General features: G+C 38.0%; 1 protein-coding gene across 5 annotated transcripts in view; it reads left to right on the forward strand.

The window, feature by feature from the left end:
* The first annotated feature begins 9,154 nt into the window (after positions 1-9,154).
* The window catches only part of HAT3.1 (Homeodomain-like protein with RING/FYVE/PHD-type zinc finger domain-containing protein), a 56,853-nt gene continuing 46,847 nt past the window's right edge, over positions 9,155-19,160 (forward strand). For 2 of the 5 annotated variants that reach the window (XM_088854028.1, XM_011630739.3), the window contains exon 1: positions 9,155-9,477. The gene's annotated coding sequence lies outside the window, so the exon portion shown is untranslated. Of the gene's footprint in view, positions 9,478-16,994; positions 17,127-19,160 lie in introns of all 5 variants that reach the window. The other 3 variants (XM_088854031.1, XM_020661598.2, XM_088854030.1) reach the window with 2 other exon arrangements.

Below are 19,160 nucleotides of genomic sequence, written 5' to 3' on the forward strand. Positions count from 1 at the left end.
TTTTGGTTCCTGACCCTACTTGCAAGTCAAGGAGGAGGTTTTCGCAGTCATTTTGCACCAAGTTTGAGCTGATTTGGTCTTGGTTTGTGCATTTTCCTAATTTGGGAGGTCGCCAAAAAAAGGGATTCTGGCAACCGACATGATTTGCTCTCTGGTGACCTAGGGACTTGCGTTCATTAGGCCTTGGATTGGATGCAAGAGTTGTACCAATGTGTATCTCTTTGTGAGGTGGATGCATTGAACTCGCCTTCGCAGTGATTCAAGGTTTGGATGTCGAGCTGTGCTTCACGAAATCCGAGGCTTCTTCCCCTTGAACTTTGGTTCTTCCTCTGATTCTGCTAGCACCTTCTTCGGAGCAGTGCGGTTTCCAGTCACGCCACAGTATGTGTCGTAGCTCAAAATGATGGGGTTGGCATGATCTAGAACATATCAACTTTTGAGCTCTCTCCATCTTCAGAGGAAGGTGCCATGGGCTGATGAATCTGCTCCCAAAAAGCATAGTCGCAATCCGCATTTTCAGGGACTGGTTTGGTGAAGCTGCACCACGCTAGTGTGAAACCTGTGAGTTGCGAGTCCGCATGGGTGTAGACCCCTTTGGGGAGGTCCAATTGAGCCCAAATTTGGTCCTCGGGGGTTTTTCGACGTTCTGAGTGCAATGGTTACGGTCTAGTATAGCTCTGTTGTCACTAGCATAGGGCTATAGTTGAAAGGTCATTCTTCGGTGTTATGGCACCGCACCCAGGTCACATGGTCCCAGGCTTTATTTTTCAACACAACATTAGTCCGTGGGTGTTTGGTGAACCCACAGGACCAAGCTGTCATCGGCTCTCCCCGTATTTGTATGGGCTTTGGAAGTACGTCAAAAATGACATACAACTGACAGTAAAAGGATCCAAAGCCAAGAAGGTGAAAGCACGAGGCGTTCGACTCATGCCAACGCCAGTTAGATTAATCAAACGAATCCAATGTTAGACCCCTTAATTTCTAATTGACACTCGATGGCAAGCTTAGCCAAATCCTGAAGAAATCTCAATGGATTTTCAAAACATTTGGGCATAGCTTCCACATGAAATATTGAATCCCCAATATTCCATATGCCCAATCAATTAAAAGCCAAAGATGGGGCGTAGCCCAGGAACATTGACTCAGACCGAAAGGGTGGAATTGGCCAGAAAATCACTAAACCTTTTCCCCGTCATGAGCATATGCTCAGGAATTAGATTACGGCCAGGATAAGTGCAAACAATGGTGATAAAAAAGAAAAGATGACGATAAAAAGAGAGGAAATAAAATAAAGAAAAGATGTGAAGAACACCCAAAATAGATTTCGAAAGGGGGCACTCACTGTTTTGTGCCAAGTGTGTGAGACCCGAGGTGCTTTTCTTGGGTGCATTTTTAGTCATATAAAAGACTAGATACATTCCGATGAATCCTCAATAAAGATTCAAGTGATTATAAGACAAGGGTCTGATGAACGTCAGATATATGCCTTAACAGTGGATAAGCTTGATAAGCTTAAGACCTTAAATGTTGGTTATGCTTCCAGTCATCATGTAAGGCTAAGTTTATTTTAAGTAACACTCGATAAAGATATCAATATGAAAGTGTGAGTATTTGACAGAAGCTAGATAGAATCTTAACAGGTGTTGGATAAGATGTGTGAGCTAGATAAGCTTAGCCCTTCAATATATGTCTGGGATGTTGAATGAATTCTTAGTCACCATATGCAAGACGAAGTATGTCATAACCGATATTTGAAGGAAGAAAGATAGTAATATATAATTAAGTCTTTTGATGCACACTTGATCACTGTCTTAACAAACGGTAGATAAGATATGAGCATGGTACTTAATAAAAACATGTTCAGATATATCCCATGATATGAAGATATGAAAGATATGATATGCCTAAGATTCGTCATATGAATGCCCCAAATGCCTACAGAGTATTGCTTTTTAGTTAGCTCCTATATCTCCTGATTTACGGCTGATATGATACCGATAGCTCGTCAATCAAGCATGTTCATTTTGGGATTATGGTTGATCATAGAATATATTAAAACCATCTCATTGTGAGACAGGTTCTAAGATACATATACTCCTAAAGTTTCGACATACCTATCCATGTGATATGTGGAGGAAATTGATGCGGTTTGATATACATTTTTTCTTGAATCCATTGTCGGTTATGCATGTGCATTGTAACTTACAATCTATGATAAGAGATCATAAAGACGTTTCAATTTGAGACGAAACTCTAGGATATATATATATATACTCTCATGGCCTATGTATGCCTCTCCACTGGATTTTGGAGGAGCTTTAGATGAGATGTGATATGACTCTTCTAATCCATTGTCCGTTAATGATATGGGGATTAAAAGATAGGTTATATGAAAAACCTCGTCATATGATGATATATTAAGTAATCCTTAAAGATATATACATATATATTGGGGCCTCATATGCCTTTGGGTCTAAGAATGATATAAATTGGGCAATATTTGGAATTGGCTTAACCTAGTGTCCGTATCTACCGTCAGTTAAGATATGCCTTAACCGGCACCCCAAAACTTCATGTCTTGAGATTGAACCAAACTCTAAAAGAATCATATTTGAGGCATCACATCCCTCACCCTGAAGTTTCATATCATCCGAAGATGAATTAAGCCATCGTCTGTATACCTCGACAATTAAGGGCTAAAAAGATTTATGCGCCATATGTTACAGCCAAAATGACCCCCAATCACCAAAATTGATATTTCTCTCTCGATACAAGGAATTTTCACTTGGGTCCAGGACCATTAGATTCCTGACTCGATGCTTTATCACCTTTAAAAGATGTGGAATTATTTGGTTCATATTTTGGAAGTGATTGGATCTATAATTTGTTGATATTTCCAATAGAAACACAATAAATTAAACGAATGAGATCTCCTCATCTGCGATCCATTTCGAATGAAATCTTTCATATCACCAAGATTTGTGACCAAAGGATTTACCATCAGGAAGCGATTAAAGAATTACGAAGTTGTATCAAAACTACGCTGCAAAAGCTAACTGACAGGAGATAAAGATAGCAAATTATTGATTTTGCTCAAGTGATATGTTGCTAACACTGAAGTCCATGAATTCATAATTTGAAATACTATAAGGATGAGCTTTGACCAGAATATGGGTGCATTCAAATTCATTTTAAATCAGATGGTTATCTAGTTGAAACAACTATTGAAGCAGCATGATGATCATCATAAAAATCAACGCATAAAGATGCAGATTGGCAGACAGATCAGCAGTTGGATAGTTATTAAATAATTTTGTGATTATCAACTGAAGATTGATGATTATCTGATGGTTAAGGCTATAAACTCATCTCTCGATGAGAGAGGAGTTCATTTTTGTTGGATTAGGAAAGTTGAACAATAACGCAACTTGTTTGGCGAGATAAAGATAGAGAGAAATAAAGAGATTGTGTACACAGTGTGTGAGGAAGCAGTCCACTATATGACTGACTGTCTTCTTAAACACATCTGAGATAGAGAGACATAAGTCTATTTTATTTTGTTTTTTACCCACTTGAAGCCCGTTCCTAAAGGAGCAAACTCAAGGAATAGTATACCTGTGTTTAAACTTAGGTAAACGGGGTATTATGCTCATTGGTATTATTTTTTTCTTTCATATGTTTGTATATTTTCTTTCTTAGAAATGAATGCATAGGTTTCAAGACCCGAATCAAGGGTATTCGGCCTACTTCAAGTTGATGTAAATTGTAACATAGGATTAAACATTTAAAATTGTTTCGTTTCTAGTATATGAAATAAAACATATGTTTCTATGATACGAAATGCACATGCGAATTTGGCCCAAAGTGTGATGTCCTCTAGTCATTTGTTTGAAGTCTAATGTTTATTTAAACATTCTTAATCAATATCAGTATCACATTTTCAGAGCATCCAACTACTAAAATCAAGGCAAGTCGCCCAAGCAACCGTCATCTGGCTGTCTTCCCAGGACTCACCACATCGAGCATGGCCAAAATCATTGATGAACACGCTGTCGGTGGGCTCACCTATGGGAAAAGGCTTCGGCCGCAAGAAGAAAGAATCCCAAGAAAAGCGCTTTTGTGCATGGCTCAAATGATGAAAGCATGCTTTCATCCTGGCTATCCACATAAGATGAGGGCACATTGTATACATCCAATCTTGATTGAGGAAACTATGGTGGACCAAAATATACTAGGCAAGCCACCTCAATACTTGAGCCACTCACATTCACCTTAACCCATCCGTAAACTGGCCCTCTTGAGCCCCAAATCGCTCGATAGAGCTCGAACTATTGAAAAACTAAAAAGTGAAACAACTAGTTCAAAACCACGAACTACAAAGTTGGAAGCAGTTTGAAAGCATAAAGTTCTGGTTAGGAAGTAGAACATTTCAATCAAGAAGCAGAACATTATGGACATGAAGAAAAAGTTCTGAACGCAATGTCAATGGTGTCAGTGCCACTTCCAATGGCCCTAGGAAGCAAAAACTTCCGTCTATGAGGCAGAAAGTTCCAGGAAGCAGTTTGTTCTGAAGCCAGTGCCAATAGTGTCATCGCCTTCCAATGGCGCTAGAAAGAAAAAACTTCTAGTCATGAAGCAGAAAGTTCCAGGAAGCATAAAATTCTAAAGGCATTGTCAGTGGTGCCAACACCACTTCCAATGGTGCCAGGAAGCATAAACTTTCGATTAGGAAGTAGGAAATTGTATCGACCACTCTGAATGGTGCTAGAACCATTCTCAATGTTGTCAGAAGAAAAAAGTCTTGAAAGAAAAGAAAAGGGCCTGGCGTCATTGCCAATGCCGTCAGCACCAATATGACCAACGCCAAATCCCTGACAGTCAAAACGGGGAAACATGCTGAATGTATGGTCCAAGATCGCATATCACTCCAAAAACCCATCGGGATCGGTGAATTGACGATCCGGATTGGGAATCGGCTGACTCGATTTGATTAAGCTTTAAAAAAATCCAAAAACAATTATTAAAATTCATTATAAATGTTATCTCTTAGGAATCCAATAAGAAATGATGGCACTGCATTGTTAACTTTCATTTTTTTCATCAATTTGTAAATATTGATATGTTTTTTCCCTTTATAAACTTATGTTAACTATTAAATTTACATCACACAAAAGAAAAATCATAGAATTATCATGGAAAAAGTATATAATCATATATGGACTACAATAAAGAGTAGATTAAATCGATGAAAAAATGACCACTAAAATCTCGAATGGGCGAAAAAACCCTAATCCGTTAAAAAAACCCAAATTATTACAACCTAACTAACTATAATAATATATACTAAACTTAAAATTATTGGTTCATATTTTATAATTATTTTATTATACAAATAATAACAAATCCAAAATATTTTATAATATCATCAAATTTAAAATATTGACAACTGTAAAAAAAATAGTACATTACATGATTTATAATGCAAAAATTAATAAATAAAATAAAATATTTGGTTATCAATAGAGAAATTATTAGAATGTGTACCAATTTTCGAAATAACACTTTAATTTTTCAAAATTTTAATTTTTTAGATTTCTAGAATAAATTTAGTAAAAGAGATTGTCAGTAGAAAGAAAGAGATTTCAAATGGAATAAACTTTTTTTTTTTTTTGTAATGACTTTATTTTTTGCTTATTTTTTTTACAACGGAAATTAAATATATTTTTTTAACGACTTTATTTTTTGCTAATTTTTTTTACAACAAAAATTAAATAAAAATACACACTGCCTAGGAGGATAAAATTACACTGGCTATAGGAGGATTCGAACCTCAAACATCAAAGACATAAGTAAGAGTGATAACCATAAAACCACGTCGCCGCATTTGTATCAAGTTACCATATTAATAATACTTATTCAACTATCTAAATTTAATGCATTGTTTGTGGAAATTATCCCACATCGAAGAGTGAGAGTCACATTTATGCATATAAAATGCTTTGTCACATGCATTTTAGTGCATGCGTGAAAGCACGGGGCATCGTGGGCGGGTTGAAGGTTTGCCGCCACATGTCGCGTGTCGCGCCAATAGGGATGAAGGTTTGATGCGACGTATCGCGCACTACATATTATTGAGAATCGGCAATACGTGACATCATACGGGTCTGTTCTGACCGGTGTATGACATCATACCGGCGGTTCACTGTTCAGAATCGCCGGTTCTAGCTGTTCACTATTTAGAACAGTCGGTTTTGTTCTAGAATCGGGCTATTCCCGGTTTTATAAAGTAATCGGCATGGGGTTACCGATTTCCGTACCGACTCGGGCGAGTCCGTTGCGACTCGCCGATTTTTAAATCACTGGTATAGACTGATACATGTCAAAAGGTACTAACGTGGCAGTTGTTAGTACGGAGCTTGGTTGTTGACCTAGGATTGGGAAAGGCAGTGTCAAATCAACTGTCGATCGTATAATGAGCCAAAATAAATGCCTGACATCGTCTCCATTCGAAATGGCATTAGAGGGCATTCAAAATGGTGACACACCCTGACCCCCGTACGATAGAACATCCAGAGCATGACACATGGCATTTTTATCTCATGGAGTTAGTCCAAATGGCGCTGGCACCATTGCCAATGGCACCCAGTTCCTGACACACTTGTACCTAATGCAGCCACGTGATTAACATTTAATACAGGAGGATGACAATATTTAATAGCAGAGGCTGTGGAACAAAGGACCAAGTATAAAAGGGTTGAACTTAGGGTTTTAAGGGGTGATAATGGTGTCAAAACTCATCTCTACATCTTGATGGTTGGATGAAGATAAGTGGCTAGGATTATAGCCTCTCATGTGCCATAGATAAGGATCACCAAGGGCTAAAATCACTTCACATCTAATCACTTAATATAAATATCACTTAAAGGTTCAACTTGCCCTAACTTAAGAAGATCAATTTCAAACTTAGAGAGAGAAAGAGAGAGCCCCACTTGAGCTCCACAAACCAGCCATGGAGACTCATGAACGTGAGTTCAATTTTTCCATGGTGAGCTTGTTTTCTCTTGAAGATCATATTGGCTCATCTCCCTTATCAAGGTATTTACTTCAATTGAGTTTGATTTACATAATTTTTTCATCAAAAGCTTACTGTAAATTACATTTTACATAAGCTTTTGGACCTCTTAAACTTTAGTTTCATTGATCTTTGTGCTAAATTTCAATAGTATAGTCCATAGCTTGATCATGCGTTGAGAAGATTAAGTATCCTTCAACCATAACTTGTTTTCTATAGCCTTTTTCTATCTGAATTTTTTGAGAATTTTAGTTTAAGTATGCATCAGATCAGTGAATATATTTTACATAATCGAGAAACAAAAATGGGGTTTGTGATCACCATTTTGTGTTGAGAAAAATTTTGTGTTCCCATCGTCCACCATGCATAGTGTAGATTGAATTTCCTTCATCTATATATTAATTTTTATGGATTTTCTCTACTTGATTTATTTGAGCATCTTAGTGAGTTTTATATGTCAGATCAATGAGTTCTTTAGCATATTTGGGAATAAAAAATGAGGATACGTGATTACCATTTTTCTTGAAAAAAGTTTGGTGTTCCCACGCTCCATATTATGTAATTTGTTCATAGTTTGACCCGTTTGCGTAGGATCTCTTTCAACCTTTTGAAATATGATCTCAAACATATATCTCTCTCTAATTGAACATTCTTAAGTGGCATAAAAGTGATTATACGCTTCTCAAAGTGAAGTGATCTCCTTGAGTATTAACCACCAATGCTTTCGTCTATGAGATAAATTTAAGTCCCTAAAAGGTCCGATTTGTGACCCGTGCACAAAGGATTCGACCTATAACTTCCCAAATGATTGCTTGCATGTTTATTTGATATACTTTACAATTGTTTGATGATTTGTGCTATAGAGGAATTGAGCATGTCATACGTGGAATATGTTTGTTCCTATGTCAATGTAATCTATGATTTTATGCCATGTTGAATTATTGGCCACATACCATGCAAGTTGAATTTATATTTGGCTCCTCATGATCAAGTCTACTATGCATATGATATCTTGCAGTTTCGATAAGGATGAAGATTGCACATGAAGTGAACTAATTCCTAAGTGATGAAAAACATTTGAGTACGTATGTTGTGTAGTATTGTAAACACAAATATTTGAGTATTCAAGCATTGTATTGGATTTGGTTGTATTTAGAGTTTTGGCCATGAAAAGGGATCAATTAAAATTGTAATTTTTATTTAAAAATTTGTATAAGAGAATCTTAGCGGCTGGAATTTGTGTATTATTGACTTCTTTCATGAAAGATTTATGTATTAATAGCACGCATAATGCATGTGCATATCACTAGTTTAGATAAAGTCCAAAAACATCCCTACACCCCAACGAAAATGTGTTTTATGTCCTCGGGGCGATGAAACATGAGCTTTAGCTTCTTGGTGATAGATGTTTTTATGAAACCATTTGTCTCGTAGAAGCGAGTGACTATTGATTTTTTAAAACTATGCAATTATTGATCTAGATGATTGATTCGGATCGAGGATCAGCATGGACTGAATCCATTTCAGGACAATATCGGTCCCGGCTCAACCTCTGTCTTAAAACCTTGTGCATATTCTTTTTCTTTTTTAAGCCTACAAATATTTTTTCAGGTCCCCCAAAATCCTCACTCTATAATCATCTATTTCAATTTTTATTTTTTAGATCGATTCATATCGATCTTGATTGATTCAGATACCCCAATAATTTGACACGGATCGGTAGGGTGAACAATCACCCCATCAATCCGGTTTTGGAACATTGGATTATTGTGCGTGATCAATTCCTGACTGAACACCACGATTCATGACGGTGGTGCAGATGTCATAGGACCTGGTCCTTGGATCATTTCATAAACTGGCGGGTCCACTGTAACTCTATCACCGTCCATCAAATTACTCTACGGTGATAACGGTTACACCACTGCGTACAACCCTTTTACGATCTTCTTATCTACAGTGCACTATAGTCCAGTTTTCCAAAAACTCTCGGTCTCTTTCAGGTTCCGACTCGACCCTTTGCAATGCGCCCCCTTTTCACGAAGAACACAAAACCGCATCGATAGCAGCGAAAGAAGGCTCAGTGTCGATGCGAAGTGTTGATGGTACTGTAAAACCATTGACGCGTCTCTGAAATCGATTCCTTTCGCACAGAGAGGGGCGGGAAAACTTTCAATTCTAGCTCATTCATCTTTGGAATCCGCAGCTCTTTCTCTCTCATCAAATATATTGGTTTAAGAGGTCTGCTGCTCTTTCTCTCTTATTAAAAGCATGTGTTTGAAGGGGTTGTGATCATTGTTACAAGTTTTTTTTGAGATTTTTCATCAGCCATCCATTCTGGTTGCAATAAGAGAACCAGTAGGTTTTCTCTCCCACAGCTAGGGGACATGAATTTCTAGAGAGTGGTAAGCCTTCAGTCTGTTTATTATTTGTTATGTTTTGCAGTTCATGTTTTAACTGTAATGTTTGTGGTGCTCTAGTTCCTAATTTATTATAAATGAATGAGCATTTTTTGTCCATTGAATAATTTGTTGGCTTTTAGTATATATTTCATGCGGGAGGAGTTGTGCTTTTATTAGGAAATGTGAAGCCTTGAGTGTGTACATTAATGAGCTGAGTAAAAACCAGGAAGTGTTGCAGTGCTTGTGATGCGACTAGTGCACAAGTTAGTCGCTGAAACAGAGATATGAATTTGTTTTTCTGGAGTGGATATGCAAATTAAGTGGTGATTCTGAGACCTTGAGTGCATGCATAGTAAACTACATCAGAAATTCATAGTTCTTTGAGTTTTTGAAAGACAAGAAGCCATATTTATGTGAAATCTGCTTCAGGTATACTCTGAAAGGAAGTAAGAGTTGTGGGAAATCTGTGTTTATCTTTCTATTTGGGAGATATAACCTTGCATGACTTGATTCCCTTCTGTATTTCACTCTGAAAAATAATAAAATGGTAGGTAGCCTACCTTTATTGGTACTGCTAGTATAGTTCGAAAATCCAATCATGCCATCAGAGGCCAAAATGCTTAGGTGGGGCCTAGGCAGGTGGGTGCCTTGGCGTACTTGTTCTTGGGCACCGCCTAGGTAGTTGCCTCACGATGGATGACTAGACGGCGGCTTGGCGGGTGCCTAGGCGGCACTTTGAGCAACTTGGCCGAGGGCGGAAAGAGTCCCTTGGCCAAGGGCAAAACAAGTTAACTTTCAATCCTGAAAAGGGGAGAAAAGGGTTTTGGGGAGCAAATCTAGCCCTCAAAACTCCTATTCGCCTAATTCCACCAAAAAAAAAAGAAGAAAAAACACAAAAATCCTCCAACCCCATGTTGTTTCTGGGCATCCACTTAGGCGGCTTGGACCCCTAGTGTCCTCTATATTTTTGAATACTGACTGCGCGTTGGGTATGTTAGAAACAATAACTTATCAACTTTTTAGGGGGAAAAGTTTATGCAAGATTGATTTATCTTAACTTAGTATACGTAGATCAAATTCATAAATGTTTTACGTAAAAGAAATTTTTTCATTTCTCTAAGTTCACTAGACATGATGCTTGCTTGAAGTAAAGTAGTCTCGTAATTATCTTAAGTTGAATTTTGGGTTCAAGGGTGACCTTGTAAAATAGTGGGATGCTATTATACAATTTTTGGGAACTTCTAAATTGTGACATGGTGAAATGCTAACTGAAACATTCCTAAAAAAATATTTTGGGAGTTAAATCTAGATAAGGTCTTCCATTATAAAAACTAAAATTTATTTGATTTTATGGTGTTCCTTCAAAATTTTTAGAGAGTAGGAGAGTTCAGTAGTGAAAAAGTAAGTCACTAGTAACAGGTTGTAGAATTCAGGTTTGTTTGGACTGTTTGAGTTTAATCACTTGCGAGAATTTTTGGGATGGTGAAAAGTTAGTTTTAATTGTTGGGTTATTCTTCATTGAACGGGATCTCTTTGATGCAAGCTCTATTTGAGGGGAGAGTGTTATAAAAACCCAATTGCTTCTTGTCATTCAGGGTTTTCCTTGTACTTCATTCAAGGACCAAAGGATACTAGCCACTATAATTTGTGTGGTTTTGGGTCATAGGAATGGGACTAGACTGTTAGTATTCATGTTTACATTAATGGCCTTGTTCCTTATGTACTTTACTAAGTCATGGTCCCTTAGGATTGCAGGTAAAAAAATTATGCAGTTAAAAGTAGTGTTCCAAAAAGCGTCTGGTGCCTAGGCGATCGCCGAGTAACCTAGGTTGAAGAAGAAGGGTGGGGGGCAAGGGAATATGAGTATACATCATAAAGTATTAAAATTCCATAATCTAAAAAGTTCCAAACCATTGTATATTCGTAGTAGATAGACTACTAGCACAAACAAAAATAAAATATAATAGTAATTTATAAATTAGTAATACAGGCACAATCCATAATCCATACTCCATAGACCACACTCCATGCTCCATAGTTCATATCATTGCATAATCCTTATTTCCATACAATGATACAACCATACAGGCATACACATAAGAGTAGATAGTAGAAACTAGAAAAAAAAACAAATATACAATCTAAGACTCAACACCAAAAGTCAAGTGTCTTCAATTTAGTCATCATAAAAAAAAGCAGGGTAAGCCTCATCATATGCCTCGGATTCGAGGCCATCATCATCAGAGTCATCTTCCTTTTCAGCATAACGTTCATCCTCCTCTGTTTCTTTTGAATCTGCTTCTTCCTTCTCTTCTTCTTCCATCCTCTTACTCTGTGCAGATGAGGTTCTAGGAGTCTTAGCTGCTCTACTTGGTGCCTCTTCATCCTATTTCTGATTTTTTTGTCTCACTGAACTCAAATATTGCTTAATCTCCGCCCTGGTATCCTTAGGAACATTTTTGCATGGGGCAACATCCCTTTTAATATCGGCAAGGTGTTTCTTGAACCGATAAATACCTATATTAGTATCTTTTTTACAATAATTACACCTTATACAATTTTTGTCATTAGATTCGGGTTATGGCGATACTTCCAACCTAGACCACCACTTCTAGAAGAACCTGGTGAATATATTTTCATATAACAAGGCTCATTTTCTTCATTTTGAGGTTTTACTTTCAAATATTGTCTAATCTCATCCCTATTAGGTTCAGGAACCTTTTTACAAGAAGCAACATTCCCTTTAATACCGGATATGTGTTTCTTGAATCGGTTAATACTCCTATTGGTATCTTTTTCATGAAAAATATACCTTCTACGACTTTTATCTTTTGGTTTCGGGTTATAACCATACTTCCAATCCAGATCACCACTTCTAGAAGAACCATAAATAGACCTATCCAAATGACAAGGCTTTTGTTCTTATTTGTGTTATACCGAACTCATATATTGCTTAATCTTCTTTTTGATAGCTTTAGAAACATTTTTGTAAGGGGCAACATTCCCCCTAATACCAATAAAGTGGTTTTTGAACCGGTAGATACCCCCATTAGTATCTTTTTTGCAATAATTACATCTTATATGATTTTTGTCATTGGGATTTGGGTTGTAAACCCTTATTAGTATCTTTTTCGCAATAATTACATCTTATACAATTTTCGTCATTTGGATTTGGGTTATAATCATACTTCCAAACCCGAATCACTACATTAAGAAGAACCTGAAGAAGATATTAAAATAACAAATAAAATCTCAAATATGAAGATTTTTATACTAGCTGTTTTTATCGATCTCCAATCTTCATTGTTTGAGATGTTTTTCATTCTCAAATGCTTCCCAAAAACCCTCTAATAAGTTTAAAAAATCATCAAATTCAAATCCAAATCCAAATAAAAAAGATGATATTTGGATCGATTTTTTAAAACTCAAAAAATATCCGATCGATCTCTTAGAAATGTGAAAAAGTGATTGTTTTTGGAATTTTTTCCCATTCTAAAGGCAAACCAAGGGGTTTATGTTACACAATAACCTAAACCCCCCCTTTTCCCTAGGTAAAAAAGACAAAAAATGCCCCTTTTCACCCTTGGGCGGAGTGCAGGCCTTGGGCAGCCACCCAGGGCTGGGCGCCTAGGCGGCCACCCAGGGCTGGGCGCCTAGGCGGGCCACCCAAGGACTTAATGCCCAGGGCACTCGCCTAGGCCTAGGTGATGCACCTAGGCTCGCCAAGGCGGCCACCTAGGTGCTAGATGGGCTGCTTTTTGAAACAATGATTAAAAGAAAATGTACTTGCCAAGGAATTATGGAAAAAGATACTGAAGGAGGTACAAAAAGAAAAATGCTGCTTTAACAATTATTTGGATGACTGAAGAAAGCATCCTAGATGGTTAGTTGACTCCATTTGTTTTTCTTAAGATCAATAATGAAGATAAAACATAAATGTCCAAAAGAATGAGATGCTTATGACTTGGTTTGCTTCTTGCCAATGGTTCAATAGGATAGATAGGAAATGATTGTAAGTGGGAATCCTGTTAATGAGATAGATAGAGATTAAATTGTTTCATGACAAATACGAATAGGTCAATGAGATTGCAGAAGTAAAGCACATAGTATACACCATTACGCAAAATTAGTATTCATTTTAATGCTCTCCAACCAATTTTGTACAAGTGTATAGATGAGTGTTGGTAAATAATTTCATTGATATTTTTTTTTTTTTTGAGAGGAAGGAAATTATTAATAGTATGACCTAACAAAGTTTAGCTAAAATTGGGCATCCCACAAGCTGAGAGCTCCACAAATAAAAGACTATAAATGGGTGAATGAAGAGAAGAGAGATAGAAAGGTAGAGTTGGGAGCAGTAGAACGAGATAGTTGTAGAGAGGAAGAGAGGAGAGAGAGAGGAGAGAATTAGGAGATAGAGAAAGTATAGAAGGAGATGGATAGAAGCATGTGAAGGTCTAAATAAGAGTAAGGATCTGCCACTTCCTGTGCAGTGTCTCACCTTTTTAGGCCCTGTAGGCCCCTTGTGTTAAAATTTCACCTTGAATACTTGAGAGAAAAGCTCAAGTTGTGGAACATGTACAAATAGGTGGAGAGGAAGCCAAAGAAGAGTGATGTTACCCCAAAGTCATTCATGTGTGAGGTGTTGCACCCAAAGGTATTATTCATATTGTTTTCTAACCCTAATTAACTGAGGGTTAGATAAGGGTACATAATTGTCCTTTACGATGAACATGAACTACAAATAATTAACAAATTTGGAACAATATACAAAATTACCAATATACTCCTGACCGATATGACGAACACTCTTTGTCAACAGGTCACCGAAAGGGTACATCCCGTCTTCAAGGGGCCTTTGCCAAGGAGTCCCTCTCTCTCCTTTTCTCTTTGCCATTGCTGCGGAAGTATTTAGCTACTTTATCTCCTGCCTGTATGGACTACTCTCTGGCTTCAAAAGTAGTAGAAATGGCTCGTGTGTATCCCATCTGCAGTACGCAGACGATAGACTAGTTTTCTTGGATGCAGTACCGGAGGAAATCGAAACCTTAGGTTGTTCTTGATTTGCTTTGAGTATGCCACGGGATTCAAAGTAAACATGGCTAAGTTTAAAATGATAGGTGTCGGCTTATCTAATCTCCAAACTAGGAACCTCATCCACGGCTGGGAATGCTCAGTGGAGGACCTACCCACGTCGTATCTTGGCTTGCCTCTGGGGCTGGGGAAGCCAAAGAAAACTCAGTGGTCTCATGTAATCGACAAAGTAGATCGAACGTTGGCGGGATGGAAAGGCAGATACTTATCCTTTGCAGGGAGAACTACGCTTATCAAAGCAACCCTAGCCAATTGCCTGGTTTACCTCATGTCCTTATTCCACGTGCTAGCCTTGGTTGCTGAGCGCCTAGACCAACTGATGCGGAGCTTCCTCTGGTCAGGTGATGCTGTGTCAAATAAGATCCACCTCATCTCATGGGACAAAGTCCGTCTCTCGAAACATCAAGGTGGTCTTGGGATTAGAGTTTTAAAGAAACATAACCTCGCACTCCTCGGTAAATGGTGGTGGAGACTGGCCACCTAGAATAGCCAGCTTTGGGCCTAGGTTATTCGTTGCAAATACAGCATCCCACCAGATCATTAGCTACTTGAGTGCAATCCCACGACCAGAGCCTCGGGTGCCTAGAAATCTTTGCTCTCCTCCCTTCACCTGTTCAAGCAACTTATACGTTTTCATGCTAGAGGGGCTAGAGTGCGCTTTTGGTCCGATCTCTGGTTAGGCCACACCCTGCTAAGAGATCTATTCCCTTCTTTCTACTCTGTGGCAGTTAACAAAGCCTCTCTGGTCTCGGAGGATATGGTTCTCTCCGGTAACTGCAGGGTTTGGAATCCATCCTTTAAGCGATCCGTCACAGAAGAAGAAACCACGGATTTCATGTCTCTCTCGGCATCCCTCCACTCCAGTTTTCTTGCTATTTCGAGAACAGGCACAATGGTTTGGACTCCCTTGCCCACGGTTCTTTTACGGTAGCCTCTTTCTATAACAGATTGTTTCAGCCTACGTTCCCCCTCAACCCGAACCCTGTATTATCCAAAGTGTAGTCCTCCATCGCACCTCCAAAAGTGTAAGCCTTTCACTGGATCGCTTTCTCTGAACGTGCTCTTACCGTCGACTTACTCCAAAGAAGAGGTATCCAAGCTCCCAATAGGTCTTCATGTGCCTTTGTGAGGAAGAAATGAACCCTCACTTGTTCATTCATTGCCAGCTTGCCCTTCAACTATGGAGTTGTATTATCCAGCTCTTTGGAGTATCTTGGGTATTCCGGCGTTGACATCCTGCTCTTTCGATTCTCACTGGACGAAGTTGGGCAGAATGCTCTGGGAAGCCTCTTTAGTTGCAACATTATTGACAATTTGGCTCGAAAGAAATTTTAGAATTTTCCGTAGAGCCAAAAGCGAACTCCTAGCTCTATTTAATAAGGTTACTTCCCTAGTAATCTTTTGGGCATCCAATCACAGACTTTTCACCGGGACTTCGGCTGCCAGTTTCCTTTGCGATTTGGAGAATGTTATTCACCTCACTCGCACTTCAAGAGCATCCAATTGGATGCCTCCCCCGATGGAATCCATTAAGCTAAAACTTGATGGATGCTCCCTGGGAAACCCATGCCCAGTTGGAGCCGGAGGGGTTTTCCGCGACCATAATGGCGATATTCTCACATCTTCCTCAAAGCACCTTGGCCTTGTAGACTCACAGTTTGCAGAGGCTACAACCCTGTTGATGGGTATAAAGAAATACAACCCTTCTTGGGGTTCACAGTTGGATATTGAGGGAGACGCCAAAAACATTATATCCTGGGCATCTAGTAAGGCCTCTCCTTCTTGGTAGCTAGCCCACATTTTTGATGAGATTGAGCATAATTGCAGGGTTATAGACGTCTCATGGATGCATATCGGGAGGATGTCGAAGAACTTCGCAGATCGTCTTGCTAAGGAAGCAGCTCGGAATCAACCTTTAGCCCCCATTTAGCTGCGACTTGGATGCATTTCTAAGTTTGGTCGTAGGTCCATCTCCTTTTTAGCTCTGGACCTCGGCGAGTGGCCTTTTTCTTCCTCCATTTCACATCTTTCTCTTTTGTAAATGGCAATATTGTATAAGCCCCTCTCTCTGAACAACTCTTAATTTTTGCTTCTCGGGTGTTGTTTTAGCCCGACCTTTTTGTACAGGTCCACTTCTTAGTGACCATTTTTTGGTTGAGAGACCCGGTCTGTGGGTCCTCTCGACCCATACTTTTGTACTCCTTTGATAATAATATTAACCGTTAACATTCTCAAAAAAAGAAAGAAGAAGTTGTATATCATGCTTTAACATATACAACTTGTCTTTCAATTACTGATGTTATTCCTTTGATAACCCGTTTGTAGATATTTATGTTATTTGATCTTCTTTTCCCATGAACCTTGCCTCAATTTCTTTGGCTTCGATCCTTTTTGCACAAAATGATAATCAATTTGAATATGTTTAGATCTATCATAAAATACTGGATTTGTGGGCAAGGCTAAGGCACTCTCGTTATTACAAAATACTGTAGATCTTTGAATTTCCATGTGCAATGCGGTGATTATACTGCAGATCCATAACATCTACCATGTACCCGGTATGCAGCTTCAATACTTGATTTGGCTACTGTCTTCTATTTCTTACTTCTGCATGATATCTAGTTTTTCCCAAGATAAACACAAAATCCAGAGACCAACCTTCTTGAATCTGTTTCACCAGCCCAATCAGCATATGAATATCCAATTATTGATTCGATTTGGAAATTCTTCACATCATTTTTATGATAAGCCTATGCCAGCCCTTACTGTTCCTTCAATGTAGCTGATTATTCTCTTTAAGGCTTCCATATGAGATGAAGTGGCATATGATATATCTGGTTGTGTTAGTGTAAGATACTGTAGAGCACTTGCAATATTCTTGTACTTTTCTGGTTCTCTTAACAATTTCCCTTCATTCTAGCTCAGTCTTTTATTTATGGCAACATGTGTTCCAGAAGGCTTACAATTCACCAAATTTTTCGTAACAAATCCAAGGCATACTTTTGCTGAGATAGCTTAATTTCATTGGCATCTCGATCTACCATGGATTGGAGTCTCATGAACATGTGAACCAGCCGTTATACGTTGTGCTTCAAATAATGAAAATGGATTCGTTAGATCATTTGCAGGGAGGACACATAATCATCATTTATTCCTTTCTCGCTGTTTCATTATGTGGAGGTCATAGTGTGGCATGATTGATCGAATAATATTTCTCAAGATGTCTCCATAGATCTCTAGCTGTTTTAAGCAGGTTAAACCAACAATTATATTTTGTTTCACAGAATTACTACTCCAAGATATATTCTTGCAACTCTTTAGAACTTGAAGAATCATTTCCTTAGCTTAATCATGACTCAGTAAGTTCAACTATAATACCATCTATATAGTCATCTCTAGGAGTCTAGGACACATTTTCGTTTTGCATTTTTAAAGCCTAAAAGCTTACAAAGAATACCCTCAACTTTATGAAAGAAGGGTTATTTGGATCCACATTTGAAATTCACTACAAGCCGCGGATAATGCTGAATTGTATAACAATTGCAGAATCTTGTCTTTATATTTCGGCAAGAAAATTCTTTTTGTGCTGCAATATTTCTAGAAATTCTCTTCCATTACGCATTATTTACTCTAGAAAAATCGAGATGCATGGGAGTTTCCGTACTCAGATCCATGTGAGTATCTTCATTACAGAAATAAAATTATTTACACATTATTAACTCTAGTTTCCGTACTCAAACTAGAGCTGTTGGAAAGATGAAAGTGAAGATCTTCATTACAGAAAGAAAATTCCACTTTACTAGCATGGCCCATTCTGTTAGTGCATGAGTAAAATTGGTCCAACAAAAAAAGACTATATACTAACATGAGCAAAATTTTGAATGTAACCAACAAACTTGGTTCTAAATCTAGGGTCTTTGATCATGTTAGAGCATAGTGCAAATTCTGTTCGCTTAAATGCAAAAGGGTTTTGATCTATTTGTATGTTTTGTACATGCATGCATAAGATTAAAATGCCCTGTGCTTGAAATATGTCAATGACATAAAAGACGCAAGACCGAATAATTACAAATTGGTCCCTTAGTCGTGAAATAGGGAAATTTGTTGTTTTGTTTGTATATTGCCATGTAGTAATGCTGGTTATACATGTCAATATGGAGTAATATTGTGGCTACTTTAAGTATTATGTGCTTCTATGGGAGTGAAATGTACATTTGCTCCCTCAGGCAAAATCCTAGCCGAGTATTTTTAGGATCCCAAATTTTGAGGACGTGACGTACTAAACCTAGCAACCAACCTATAGAAAAGAAAAAAAAAAACATTTAAATACACATCTTGGAAGTAAGGGTTTTTGATTGCAAGAATGATTGGTTTTGGATGTTGATACATTTGAGTAGAAACAAAAAATTGTTAGACTTCGTCGTATTTTGCATTGTTATGTATATTTTTGCAATTTTTATATAATTGTTACCCTTATACTGGGTTCTCTTTATGTTGCTTGCTCTTTTGCTCGAATGATATCAAGACTTGATAGGACATCTAATTGGTGCAGGCAATGGTTTGGTTGGATTGGTCAAACCGGACTGTTTCAC

The sequence above is a fragment of the Amborella trichopoda genome, chromosome 12 (genome assembly GCF_054954075.1).
Source record: "Amborella trichopoda isolate Santa Cruz 75 chromosome 12, AtrichopodaSantaCruz75HAP2 v2.0, whole genome shotgun sequence".
Classification (NCBI taxonomy): Eukaryota; Viridiplantae; Streptophyta; class Magnoliopsida; order Amborellales; family Amborellaceae; genus Amborella; species Amborella trichopoda.